Source organism: Malaya genurostris, chromosome 3 (assembly GCF_030247185.1).
Source record: "Malaya genurostris strain Urasoe2022 chromosome 3, Malgen_1.1, whole genome shotgun sequence".
Classification (NCBI taxonomy): Eukaryota; Metazoa; Arthropoda; class Insecta; order Diptera; family Culicidae; genus Malaya; species Malaya genurostris.
In genome coordinates this window covers 220,828,547-220,842,487 of record NC_080572.1, presented here as the reverse complement: position 1 = coordinate 220,842,487, position 13,941 = coordinate 220,828,547, and the positions used below count along the sequence as shown (strand labels likewise).

The 13,941-nt window shown below is 35.8% G+C and overlaps 1 protein-coding gene across 2 annotated transcripts in view; it reads left to right on the top strand.

Moving 5' to 3' along the window:
• Window positions 1-279: 279 nt before the first annotated feature.
• The window catches only part of LOC131435765 (homeobox protein bagpipe), a 56,246-nt gene continuing 42,584 nt past the window's right edge, over window positions 280-13,941 (top strand). The window contains exon 1 of one of the 2 annotated variants that reach the window (XM_058603955.1): window positions 280-419. The gene's annotated coding sequence lies outside the window, so the exon portion shown is untranslated. The remainder of the gene's footprint in view (window positions 420-13,941) is intronic. The other variant, XM_058603953.1, reaches the window with a different exon arrangement.

Here is a 13,941-nt window from a genome sequence, read left to right as displayed (position 1 = left end):
GCCCAATTCCGCTCAGAGGGTGTAGGTTTGTTTGTGTAGTGTGTGCAAAACGAAAGAACACTTTCCGAAAATAACTTTCACCTTCTAGTCGAAACTTGGCACTCTGTGACTAATAATAGACACGCAAGTCCAATCCGGTCAGGTTTCGATTTACAAGCTTGGCCCGCAATTGGATCAGCGTCGTTAGGTTCTATAAAGGAGCTCCTGGATGTCCACTTTCAATATCAACTGGAATGAACAGGTTGTTTATTTATAGACAAATCGGTTAGCAGGCAAAAACCTTTACCAGTTTAAACGATATTCGCGGCGGTAACTTACAGTAACCAAGGTAAATTGTCATCCTTGAAGGTTTTAATGACGCTTTCGTACTGTTTGCCTGGTGAAATTAGTTTATGGCTTGTTCACGACATATGAAGAGGGTAAGTATTAGAATAGTTTATTTATTCGGTTGCCATCCGTGCGCCGCTTGCCAAAATGTCAGTGTTGGACGTGTATCGATTTTGAATACCATCGAAGTGTACCATCAAAGCGATTAAAATTAAGCGAAGGTTACATATATCTGTGACCGCCAAAACAAATAAATCGGAGATATAACCATTTTCCCTCTGGGAAGATGTCAGCACAATGCCAAATAACCCTATTACCGAAATAATCGTTTCGTTCGGTGAATGTCGTCGGTCAATGAAAATATTAACATCATTAGAATGACTATAATTAGAGTGACGACATATCATAATATCATAACAAGTATCTGAATAAAGCTGAATTTTTGCTATGTATCATTCAAAAATCTGTCAAGAGGGAAGATTTAGTTTCACATCAGAGTGTAGTGTATCAATTTGGTTTTCATTTGGACATCAAACCACACTCGGTATCTCCAAAGAAAGTACACAAACAGACCGAAGCGGCGACGAAGCGTTTGTGAGCTATAAATTTAACTGCTCCAATTTGAACACGTTTGTCAAGATCACGTTCCTTACGGGTTTGGCCGAATACACACATCGCCTGGGTGTAATAAGGCCAAATTTGATGAGTGATGTAGTAAAAGAAAATTGTAACTGTTCACTCGATTCGTTTTTGACTACGGTAAACGACAGTTTTTATAAGTTCCCTCAATTTCAAGATGTTCTACAATTGTTTTAGAATTGTTATTTATATAGGATATGTTCCGAAAGATGTTTATATATATTAAACTCGGTTGTGCAACTTATCACTGTTAAGTTTCACAATACTGCCGAAAAAATCACTGTAGAACCACTTTAAGTACATTTGAAACAATTGTGCAGCAAATCACCAACATGTTCATGTTTCACTAGCTGTTATAGAAGTTCTGCAAAAAATTTCACATCATCATGTAAAACGGGAGTAACTATAACAATTTCCAAACGGCTGTCGTAATTGTATTAGACAAAATATACGTCGAAATTGCTATAAACCTCTTGTGGAAGAAAAATTAGCGGAATGATGCTCTCCGATAGGCAAAAAATGATAGGCCGAATTGAAAACCTTGCTGTAAAAAATATTTTTCTGTTGAGTTCGCATAGTTTTGGCTGCCTCAATTTTTAAATCAGTGTGTGCAGTTTTCTTCAGTTTTAGAAAAACAATGACATAAATTTCAAAACTTGCAAAAAAGTTGTGCTAGATTTATCTGTTTGAAGTGAACGCAAAACTTGCAGACATGAGAATATTATCATGAAAGTTGTACATATACAGCGTTACATACGCAATGGAAACAAAAATCATCAGATAATTTGAATTCGGTTTTCATCTCGCGAAAAAAAATGAGCAGACCTGACATCACTTTTTAAACTCAGGTTCATCATAGTTACTCTCATAGTTATATATTAGGGGAAAGTCTTATAAAGCGTCCCTGCTAGCCAAAATGCCCCCTTTCCTTTCTTAAGCATTGAAGACTTTTCTGAACCAAAGTTTTATCACTAACACTATCTTTTCGTAGGATCTTTCTGCTATGCAAGTTTGGTGGTTGTCGTTTGCAGGAAAGTATGAAAAAACTAAAAATTTCTTTTGGCAGCTTTTCGATGTAAGGTTTTGTTTCGACTAAATAGATGTTTTATCCGCCATTTCTTTGACATACTGATTATCTTAAAACAGTAACTTTATGGACATTTCAAGAAGCATAATGCATCATTGTTGTGGGATAAAATGTCTTTTGTTGTGTGTCATGCCACTGATTTGTTGTGAGACATATTAAACGGCTGCTGGGGCATTATGTCTGAGGCGAGCGTGAAAATCTAAGAATGTGGAAGTTTTGGAAAACGTGTTTATATCAATCAATTCTCATCTTTTCTATTGGAGTCATTGAAAATTATGTTCCTCATCCGTATTGCAATGAAATACTTGCATTCTCGAGGAAAATATATCGATACACTTGAAAATATCTCAATGTTTTCTTAAGGGGGACATATTATAACACTTTACCCTACCGCTTCAGCAACTTGTTTTTGCAACTCCAGCACAAAAATAATCCCTGGGCTTACAAAAATAATAGCTACAGTGCGTATCACTAAAGTCGGGCCCGCTAGGATGAATGACTATACTGTATTGTTGTTTAATTCAACTAGAAGATTTAAGCTGATAAAAAAAACAAAACGTAGAGCACTTCTTTCCGAAATATTAACAGGTTGATGTTTCCTGTTATTTAGATAATATAGGTAATCACGTGACGTGAACAATTTTCTATTCAACTCACTGTGACCACATTGGAAAATATTCACGGGAAATTCATTTCGAGGTTTTTCAGGTTCAAACATTCAAACATTAGCTTGATCAAAATCGTCTGAAAATTTTAAGAATGTTTGAATATACATATTTTATACACCATTCCGAGGATTCGGGCGTACGAATACATGTTTCACCATCGTTGTCGATTTTTCATTTACAAAAACACAAAAAATCAATTCTACATTAACATTTTTCAGATTTGCAGATAATTTTACAAGATCAATGATTGTGTTAAGAGCAGTTGTATTGAAAATCAAAAGTAAAACTTATTCATTAGAAATTGAGTTTGCTATGTTTTTGTAATCGTCATTCCATTTCTTGTTTACATTACGTAGTAGTTTCACGAGTTTCACAATTGTTTTTCGCTGATTTTACTTCTGCCTCCGTTGCACAATCGTTGTGAATAAATATACGTAATAACGGAAGAACTTAAAGATATGTTGCACAACACAGAAAAATTGCGCTTTTTCCATAACACGACAGTTCACAGATAAAAATATTTTGTTAATTTACATCGATTTTTAAGCACATATTTGGAGCAGGCAATTGAACCTAAAGTTACTTTACAATTCTGTACGTTTCAATATACTTTAACCGCAAAACTAAGCGTTAATTGAAAGATACAGTTATATTCATTGAAAACTCTATGCAATCCAATTCAGTTTTGCATCGTTGAAGGTTTTCTATCAAACTTTTGATTCAACATATTCCTATTTTATGATATTCCTACAAATATTAATGTGGGATTCCAAAAAAAAAACAGTTCATAGTATAGAAACAGGAAAATTTGTTCGGGCGTGAACATAGGGCGCTGGTCTTACAAGCCAGTTGTCGTAAGTTAGAGTCCCGACCTGGAAGGATTCTTAGTTTTCAGAAGGATCGTAGCACTTGCGATGCAATGGTGTTCTGTACGCTATGAATCGGCAGCGGAGCCTATTGAAACAGGCGGCCAACTTCCACAAAAGAAATATAATACTTATAGGCTTTGCTTTTACACTGTAATTCCGGAATCGGTAGTCGGATCCGGATAAAATTCAATAGCAGTCTATGTAGCTAAAATACCTATTATTTGGGCCTATGCTTGAGAAAATCGATTGTGTCATTTCTGAGAAAATTAAGTGAGTTTCATTTTGGAGTTTTGGACTTCCAGTACTTCCGAAACAAGATACGCTACACAGAACCGAACAGAACCGAAGCCATTTCGTATAACCAGCAGCTTACATGACCTACAAGCTAAAATTTTGTTTTCCACTATTTTTTGCATCGTCGCACTAAGCCACGGTTTGAAATTTCAAACACTCGTGATCCTATAGTTCCGAAACCGAAAGTAAAATCCATACTTTTTTACAATTGCATGGGATAATAGTGCCTTTCAGTAAGTGATAACTTTTCACAGTGATTGCCTAACATTTCTCTATGAGAAAGGAACAATCATTAAGGTTGCAAAGTTTTTTTAAAAACCTTTTTCTAAATTACCTGATTAAATATTATTTTCAAAAAGCAAAAATAATTATATTTTAAATTCCTAAATAGGTTTTTAACATTATATTATATATTATATATTGCTAAGGCACAAATCTCTAAATATCAATACGTGCAATTTGAGCCAAATTATTCTGATTCCTGAAGTAGAACACTGGAACTATTATTTTCCTGTTTTTCGTATTTTTACATGCTTTTGTACAGATAGGCGTAGTTATGTATTTTAATTGTTCACTCATATTTACAAAATTATGTAATCTTTGTATGAGGATTTTACAAACAAGAAGCGGTTTTGCCAGTAGCGTATATAGGAGTGGGGGGCGAAGAGGGCATTCGCCCCGGATGCAACGTTTTTTTTTTGGGGTCGGTTAAGACTTTTTTATTGTTCACAAAATCTATCCCAACAGAGATAGACTTGGGAAAACTTTTATTTTTTCCTCATTAAACCAACGATGGTGGCGGCAAATCAAGAGCGCAAATTTTCATAGATACGCTACTGCGGTTTTCCCACAATACTTCTAGGTCTAGGATCTAACGGATGAAAAAAAACACTATTCTTGTGAATTTTTTTAAGAGTTATTGTTCAAAAAATTAAATTCAAATTATTTACATAATAAAAAGCATCATTTGAACAACATTTTGTATCTTCTTCGTGAAAAAATATTGAGAAATAAACCGGTGAAGAAGTAGTTTTGAGGACGCTTTTTAGAAAGTGTCCACTGTATCTCAACGCAAAATTATCAGAAGCCAAAAAATCCAAGTTATACAGTTTTATTAGATGTTTTTCTAGACCCCAACGTTTTTGTTTGAACTTTTTTCAAATTTTTGGTGGTTGTTTAAATTCAAAACTACGATTTTTTACGAATTTTTTTCATATTTTGTATCTGTTAAATCCTTCCCAAAGTAATATAAAACGAAAAGTAAAAAAAGACTTTCAAAACTTGTTTTCTAGAAAAACGCGTTTAAAGTTTATTGAAAAATCATTTTTTTTTTTCTGCATTTTGCCTTGATAAAACATTTCAAGAATGTTCTGTCAAACTTTCAAGTCAATCGAAGCAGAACTCTTGGGCCTGTGCGGCGAGCTTTTGCTTTTTCTGAGTATGAGATAAGAATCGATAAAGGACCAGATTTTTGTTCCGGTGGGCTTGAAAATTTGACAAAAAGATCTTGAAATGTTTTACTAGGATGAAATACAAAAAGAAATAAAAAATTTTTTAAAAGTGTTAGACCCTACCCGCCCCTTAAGTTAGTATCGATACACAACGTGACAGTTGAGGGGGCAGCACTCCATGAAACGGTTTTAAATATTGTAATATTTTTATAGATTCAATCGATAGATTCCGAGTAAAACTTCAATGCAATTCAATCGAATACAAAAAGGTGGGTGCGTAATGTCAGAAACATAACTGAATGACGTGAATACGAATAAAATACGTGAATACCAGTTCCGAATAGCAGTTATCGTTAGGTAGTTGATAGAGTGAATTTTGCAACTTTTACTGCCTCGCTTCCCGAATTGTAACGGTGCTTCTATAATAAAGTATGAGTTATTGACAACATATATATTTTACCATACAAATAACACTGAACAAATAAGAGTCAAACAATACAACAAGCAATGTTATAGGTGTTTTTATTTTTTGTATTCACATATTCAGTGGAGAAAAACTTCGAGTAGTTCATTGAAAATATTGTAATGGATCTAAAAAAAAGCGATTTGTGAATTTTTCCAATGTTTACAACGGTCGAGTTCTTTTTCACTACCATTCAACTGGATTACAGTACTAAATTCGGAACCTGGGTTTTGAATTCAGTTGCAAAATTCATGTTTGGAATCCAGTTTTCAAGAACTCAGTTTTTGATTTTAGTTCTATAATTCTGAAACTAAAATCATTTTCAAAGTCAGCTTCCGAAATTAATGTTAGAACACAATTCCGAACCTGAATTAAGAAACTGAATTCCGGTCCAAAATCTATTTACTGAACCCAAGTTCCGAGTTCGATTCCAGTAAAAAGAAAAGTTATGAATTTTCTGAATTCTGAAAATGAATTCAGAAATAAATTTTAAAACTGACTTCGAGTATCAAATTATGGTTCAGATACACGTTCCAAAATTCTGGTTCAAAGTTTAGATGTTCTAGAATCCAAATCTACTACCTTGATCAAAATGTTCCCGGAATCACCGTCTTGTCACCCGATTAGACTTTTTTTAGGTTGCCAAATCTGTCATTGATATTCTATCAAATTTTCAGTTTGATACCTGGACATTTCTAAAAGTTATGCTGTATTGAGTACATCTGCAATTGTGCGTGTCCTCGATTTTGTACAATTTTCATAATGGAATCGAAATGGATGCAACAACGAGTTTGCATTAAATTTTGTGTTAAAAACGGTTTCAATGATGCGACGACATTGCAGATGTTAGAAGATGACTCTGATGAAAACAGTCGTTCAAAAGTGGCCGTGAGTCTGTGAATGATGATGAAAGAAGCGAGAGGCGATGCTCACAGCTTTCATTGATTACAAGGGTGTTAAGTATCATGAATTCCTTCCACAAGACCAGACCGTTAACAAGAGGTATTATTTGGGTGTTATGAGACGTTTGCGTGAGGCTATTCGTCGAAAAAGACCAAAATTGTGAACAAACAACTCGTGGATCTTACACCACGATAACGCACCGTCACACAATGCCATCGTTATCCGTGAACATTTGGCTAAAAACGAAACGAATACCATTCAGTAACCACCGAATTCACCTTATTTGGGTCCCTGCGATTTTTTTCTATTCGGTCGACTCAAGAAACCGTTCCAGCACCCGAGATAAAATTATGGAAAAATCGCAGTTGTCTCTGATGGCCATACCGAAAACTGAATATTAAAAAATGTTTCGAGGATTGGACCAAGCGTTGGCATAAGTGTGTTGCAGTCCCTGGGGAGTACTTCGAAAGGGTTGATTTTGATAAAAAAAATCCATGAATCCAGTTCCAAAAATCTAGTTCCAGGATACAGAATTTTGATTCAGTTCCAGAGTCATAGTTTTAAATTTGAACCTGAATTAAATCTTAAACCATAAATTAAATTCAGAATTCAGGTGGACCCTAAATTTAATTTCAAAATCCAATTCAAATGGGGCCGGTTGAAGGTTCCCTCCACGACTTCCAGTCCCGTCTAACGCACAAGAAATATTGTATCCAAAAGTTTGAGAAAACTTTATTTTTGATTTATTTATGGTTATCTCACTCTGTTGAAAATTTAGTCACAAATTGCTAAGCATATTTCTAATAGCATGGAGAATGAATTATGGTAATGCGTTTAGCTCTACCCGACATATTCACGATTAAGTTCTACCCGAAAATTAAGGCGAATTTTGAAAAGGTCCCCCATAGTCAAGGGTGGCTTTTATCGAATCAAAGAACGGTCACTTGCAACTCTTCACACGATTCAATCAGTACCATCAAAGAGAGACGGATATCATCGCAGCAACAGAAAAACCGACATGGTTCATTTGACATAGAATAGACACCAGTTCGAGAGCGAATTTCTCTCGATGACCTGTCTGAGAATCAAAGGTTAACTCGCTGCTGTGGCGATTCTCTCTGAAGCAACAAACGGCCGCTTATTCTCGTTTCGCGATCCGATTCTGTATGGGCAGTGGATAATTGCGATAGAATCATTTTACTATTGCCGCTTATTATAACTATGTGCATATAACCTTTGTATAAGCTGTGTCTTGAAATATTGCAACCTAGTATGAGAATCATCAAGTCGAATCATCGATTCGATTTTCTGCGATAATTGTCAACTTGCGATTCTCTCTTGGTAAATTCCACACAGCACCGATAATTATCAGACTGTATTTTTTTAAAGAGCCATGAAACACTCAGAGTATGAAGTGGAGCGAAGAAATGTAGAAAAATTCTCTCGCGGTTGAGCATTGAGAGACTAGAGTTCTTGTAGCATCTTCTACCGGATTGAAAATGTTGTATACAATATTGATAAATATCGAGCAGCTTCTGTCAATTTTTCGGCAATCAAGAACACTGCCCATAGTAAAGTAAGACCTATTCACGTCAAAATTAGCAACCAATGTACATGGCACGTTTGTTACAGTGCAAAACAAAAAAATGCAAAAAAGAAAACGTCAGAAATCCCCCACGACGATGTTTTTATAACAACAACGAATTCATTAAGGGGTAAACCTAAGTTTGTGCTTAGGGCACATAACCGTTTTTACTTTTCTTTACGTTTCGTCTTAGACTCGTCAGTGCAGAGCAGTTCAAATTGAGCTGCTTAATGCAAACTTAAACAGTTCAACTTGAACCTCTAAGCAGACGTAAAGTTAATGCTATTTAAAAAACACTTAGTATTAGCCGAAAATAACGTTTTTGCTCGGCACGTCAGCAAAGACATTGCACTTCGGTGCCAATTAATAAGTTTGCATTAAGCAGTTCAATTCAATATGCTGCTCTGCACTGACGAGTCTAAGACGAAACGTAAAGAAAAAAAAACAACAATTTTTTTTTGTTCAGGAGCAAATGAAAGCCCAATGGAGCAGGTATCTCTTAGTCTAGCTCTCAATCAGATATAAAACCTTACCATCATATAATTTTTTGGATAGCAATAAGAGTTTCTCTTTCCATAGAAAAATGGTATCAACGTGATCCAGTTATAAACATATATAATAGTGTTTTTGGTTATGCAACATCTGTGGAACCAAATTTCGTTGGGTTTAATACTAATTCAATTATAGCTTTGTGTTCTCTGTACAACCGTTTTTAACCTTCCTTCGAATAAGGAATAGAAATCCTGTTTATTACAGTTTTTTTAATATTCTTACAAAAGAGTTTACTTTGGTGCTACCACATAAAGATATGAACACTGCTTAATTTTATTGTATCCAGTTCCGGAATTACAAGGTGATTAGTATAAAAATCTCGCTCTCGCGATTATATTTACATTAATGTCTATGCAAAGAACTGCAATTTCCTTTAAAAAATATTTATAAATCTTTTTTTTTAGATACAATAAATAATTTTTTGGATAATCCCTTAATTGTATTGGTTTAATTTTTAAAAATATTACCGTAGTGATGAGATACATCATACTTGGTCGTTGTTGTTATTGTGGTGGTATTATTTTTTTTTAATTTGGAAATGAATTTGCAGGTACCTTGGGTTGCTCTCCACCCAGAATTCGCCAATTTTGCTCATTGATACATTTATTATTTATTATATCATCAACCAAAACTGTATGAACAAAATGCTACAATTTGTTACAACTCAACTGAGTTCCCAACGTAAATACCAATTCTAAGTTATCCTTTTATGCATTTCAACAGTTCAAGTAGCTTTGGCGCCGGATAATTTCAACAAAGAAAATTTGGCCTCCAATAGTGATTCTATAACTACAAGCACTTATCAAGTCAATACATCCAATATCGCATAGACAATTAAACAGACGGATGTGACACGAGAACCCCCCTGAATTCAAACACTTCATCGACGTCAAACAGATGCCATAAATCATGGTTATTCTTCCTTCTGCGAAATGAATACTGGCATGCGAGTGCATTTAATGACGATCGCAACCTTCATCTTTGCTGTTTGCATTTATAGAGTCTCCCTGAGAAAAGTTGTTTTGTAGTATGAAACGAAAAAAGAAAACCTTTTCACTTCCCCTTAGCTACATTCTGTTCGCACTTCACGTATTGGGTATCTGAGCTAGTATATCCTTCTCATCGATTTTAAGCTCTCAGTGCCAGACGGACCAAATCGATTTTTTTTCGCTATCCTAAAATCATTTTTTCGTACATTCTCTGCGATGATTGCCATATTTGGTGCCTCTGAACCCAAGTAAGGTCATCCAGCTCTAACCCCCTGAGGCAAAACCACACAACTTAGCTTTGGTGAATACTTATGTCCGGTACCCTTCTCCGGCGTAGCAAAACCTTTCGCCTGTGTAGAGTCTCCTATAGTCATTTTTCAATATAGAAAAAAAACCAAACAGACAATCATGTTCTGAGCAAACGAAAACGGCTTTAACCACAACCGGTTGACATTTCAAGATCATTCCTTTTTCCGAGTACACGATCGCAAGTATTCGATACCTTACTCTCGATCACGAAATCTTCAAATCGTTTTATCGGATTTGGTAATAATATTGATCAATTATGTAACCTTCTGGAATATACATAAATGCAACATTTAGAGCTGCCATCTTGAGAAGAAGCAATCGCTTATGCCGGAATCACAATGTTAGTTCCGAAACCAAAATAATTCTCCCGTGTTGACTTAAACACTGGTGATAAAATTTCGATTCACCTTGATTTCGGAAGTGACCGTCACCGCAGCGATTATGTGTTCGCGAGCTACTCGAAATGTAGCAGATAAGACGAAGGAATCGCATTTACTTACAGCTAAAGTAGTTGTGGCGTTGGATAGCAGGTACGGGCTCGAATGTGCGCGAACAAATCCACGCTGGTAGTGTTAGTAGAACCCGTCATATGTGCACTATTACGAATAATCTGCTACATCGTCTTGAGTCAGAGCCAATCGCCCGACAAACACGTTTTGAACACTTTCCTTTTCACGCAGACCTGTTGCCTCCCACCCAACATGTTTCCATGATGCATGGTTATAGATGGGAAGAAAATTTTGAACACTTAAAAAAGCTTCTTCTAACCATCAACAGCGCATCTGGTGGGTTGAAAGCGAAGCACTCTCAACACAGATGGCTCTTGACATGCGCAAATCGTGAAAGCTAGTAGTAAGTTTTCTTATTTGATATTACATTTAAATTAAAGTTGACCTAGAAGAATCTTCAGATAATTATACTAAACCTAACGAAAACAGTGACAATCAAATTAGGTTAGGCTATCTGAACCTAATATCATAAAAAGTACAAGATTTTAATGTGTATCTGTAGCAACATAAAACCAGCTAAAAGCTCTCGACATTTATGGACACACCGAAACATGTATTGCATATACTTCAGGCGCTTTATAACGTCTAACGCGAACGGAATTGATACTGTGAGTTATTAGGTTGCCTCTAAACGATGCCTTGATACCAGGACCGCTTTTACAGAGTGGGGTACGTGCCCCCGGGCCCAAGGTTTTAGGGAACCAAGGTCTTGAAGGAACCCAACGAGCATAACAAAAGATCATTCAGTTAGTTAAATCTAGCCCCCGGGCACATTAATTCGTGAAAGTGGTGCTGAACCAAGGGGAGGACGCTTAGAACAATGTGCCAATCACACATTAACACAATGCATTTATCAATATTGGCACTTTCGTTTTCATATAGTTGCACAGTTGCGGCACACGAAAGGCCCAGTTTTGACAAGTAGCTGTTTCATGGGGAACAGCATGGCACACTTAGACTCACATACTCACGTGTTTTTTTTTTTGGAGGCACAATATAGTTTGTGTTAAGCGACTCTCCCCTTGTGCTAAACTTATTATAAAAAAATTTCGTAAATAAAAATTGGATGAAACTTTGGCCTTACTTTATTCAGTATCGCCTTCTGCGTTAGTAGCGGAATGAGAGGGTGCGATGTTTATCATATACCGTTTTCGTTTTTGAACTTAGACGCGGGCCAATGTGATAGAAACAGGTGGGGCAAACACAACTCGTTTGTGTTAGTGAAATTAAATTTTATTTAGCAACCCAAGTAAAACTAAAAACCACATGCTTGCTTTCGTCACAACGTTCGGACTAGTTGGCATTGAATCAAAACATGTTTATTTTTTATGTATGTCGTCATACCGAACTATTTACACAGTTCTGATTTCTAACACAAGTAAGCCATGTGGTCTGCCCCACCTGTTTATATCACATTGAACGGCTCTGACTCCGAGTAAAACGAACACGTGGTACGCGCCCTAAACAACAACTCATGAAAAAAAGAAAAAATAAACAAACTCGCATGGATGCGTGGTACGACCCGAGAAAATTTTCAGAGCGAAACTACGCGATTGGAGTTCGATCAAGAGCGACCTCAGGTTGCTAAAACAAACATATCAAACGTCGTTTGTGCGACTCTGGGTCTGCTTTCGGGCTGCTCTGATCAATAAACGAAAACGGTAATAGTCTTACAAGTGAATGACTGTATTATGGAGTGGATTGCCAACCTAAATCAAATGGGGGAAGCTTTGTGATTCCAACTAAAGGTCTGATATGAGTAAGAAGGTGGTGAGATAATACCTTTCTCTTGCATTGCAAATAGTCTCATTAAAACATTCATAAGATCTTATCCTCAGCCATTAGTATTGTGAGCTGATCTAATAACCTAATAGTATCTTTCAAACGAGTCTAATTCTTTTCTGGAACCAGAAATCACAGCCATGTGATCTTTGAACTTGATCAATGGCCCAACAGTAGCTTTCAAACGAGTCTAAGCTTGTTGAAATCGGCTCAGCCATATCTGAAGAAATTGCGCGGTAAAAAAATAACGCGTTTTGTCGGCTACATCACTTATACCATCATATCTCCGGAACCAGAAGTCACAGCCATTTGAGCCTAAGCTTGTTACAATCAGTTCGTTGAAAGGTTCACGCACATACACACACAGACACTTTCCGATCTTTTCGAGCTGAGTCGATTGGTACATGACACTATGGGTCTCCAAGGCTCCATTCTAATGTCGCAATTCTAATACCTTTGTATAGAGAAAGCCAAAACGGCATGAACTCATTTATACCCTTAATATATGCAGAACAAATAAGTTTTAAAAATTAAAAGAACCGATAGAATCAAATATAAATTGAAATTGAAATTGAAAATTTGAAATCAACATTTTGTTTTAATGCGATTCGTGCTTTTTCAAAAGAAAAAAGATATAGCAAAACAAAATTTAGATACTTCAATGAATACTTCATTTTTTTATTAAAATATGACCCACTTCCGGTTATCAGTTACTTGGTGAAATTGAAATTTGGAACGAGGATTCTAAAGTATTCTTTCAAATTTTGTTCTAAGCCATTTCAATTTGTTAGTAACGTTGGTAGCCAAACGAATTTACTTCGGAAGTACCGGTTCCCTGTTCCTGGTTTCGAGAATGGCAGAAACTTCAAAACAGAACTCAATCAATGTACTCATAGATAGCTGGTCAAATTTTAGATTGAATTCAAATAATATTCTTATAGTCTCATGGATTGCTATTGCATTTTCCCTGGATCCGACCTACCGCTTAGGAGTTACATGGTGACTTTAAACGCCACTTTACTCTAAGTTGGGTGGAACAATTTTCACAAGCTTATATTCTTATGGAAGAGCTTGATCTAGAGCAATTCCAGAAATGCTTAGCAGATCATCAGACTCGATCTTCTCCGATTTGGATGAAACTTTGCAAATGCCTTCAGTATGGCAAACCATAAGTTTTGAACCGATGGAGAGGTCAATCCGACTCACGACTGATTTTTAAAAAGGGCGTATGTATTTCTGCATTTCACAAAAAATGCCTTTTTCAAATCGTTGTAACTCGGAAACCGTTAATTGTACAAAAATGGCATTTTTTGATTTTTTTTCTCAATAATTACAAAATAATCTGAAAAAGTTAAATAAAAAAATCAGGGTTTTATTTTTTTTTATAAATTTTATTTTAAAGCTGTTATTAAAACCTACACATTGATGGCTATCCCATTCGTGCCTTTTGAAAAATGAAGAAGTTACAGCTAAATAAATTTACAAATATATTCGAAATTTCAAGTTATCGCTGA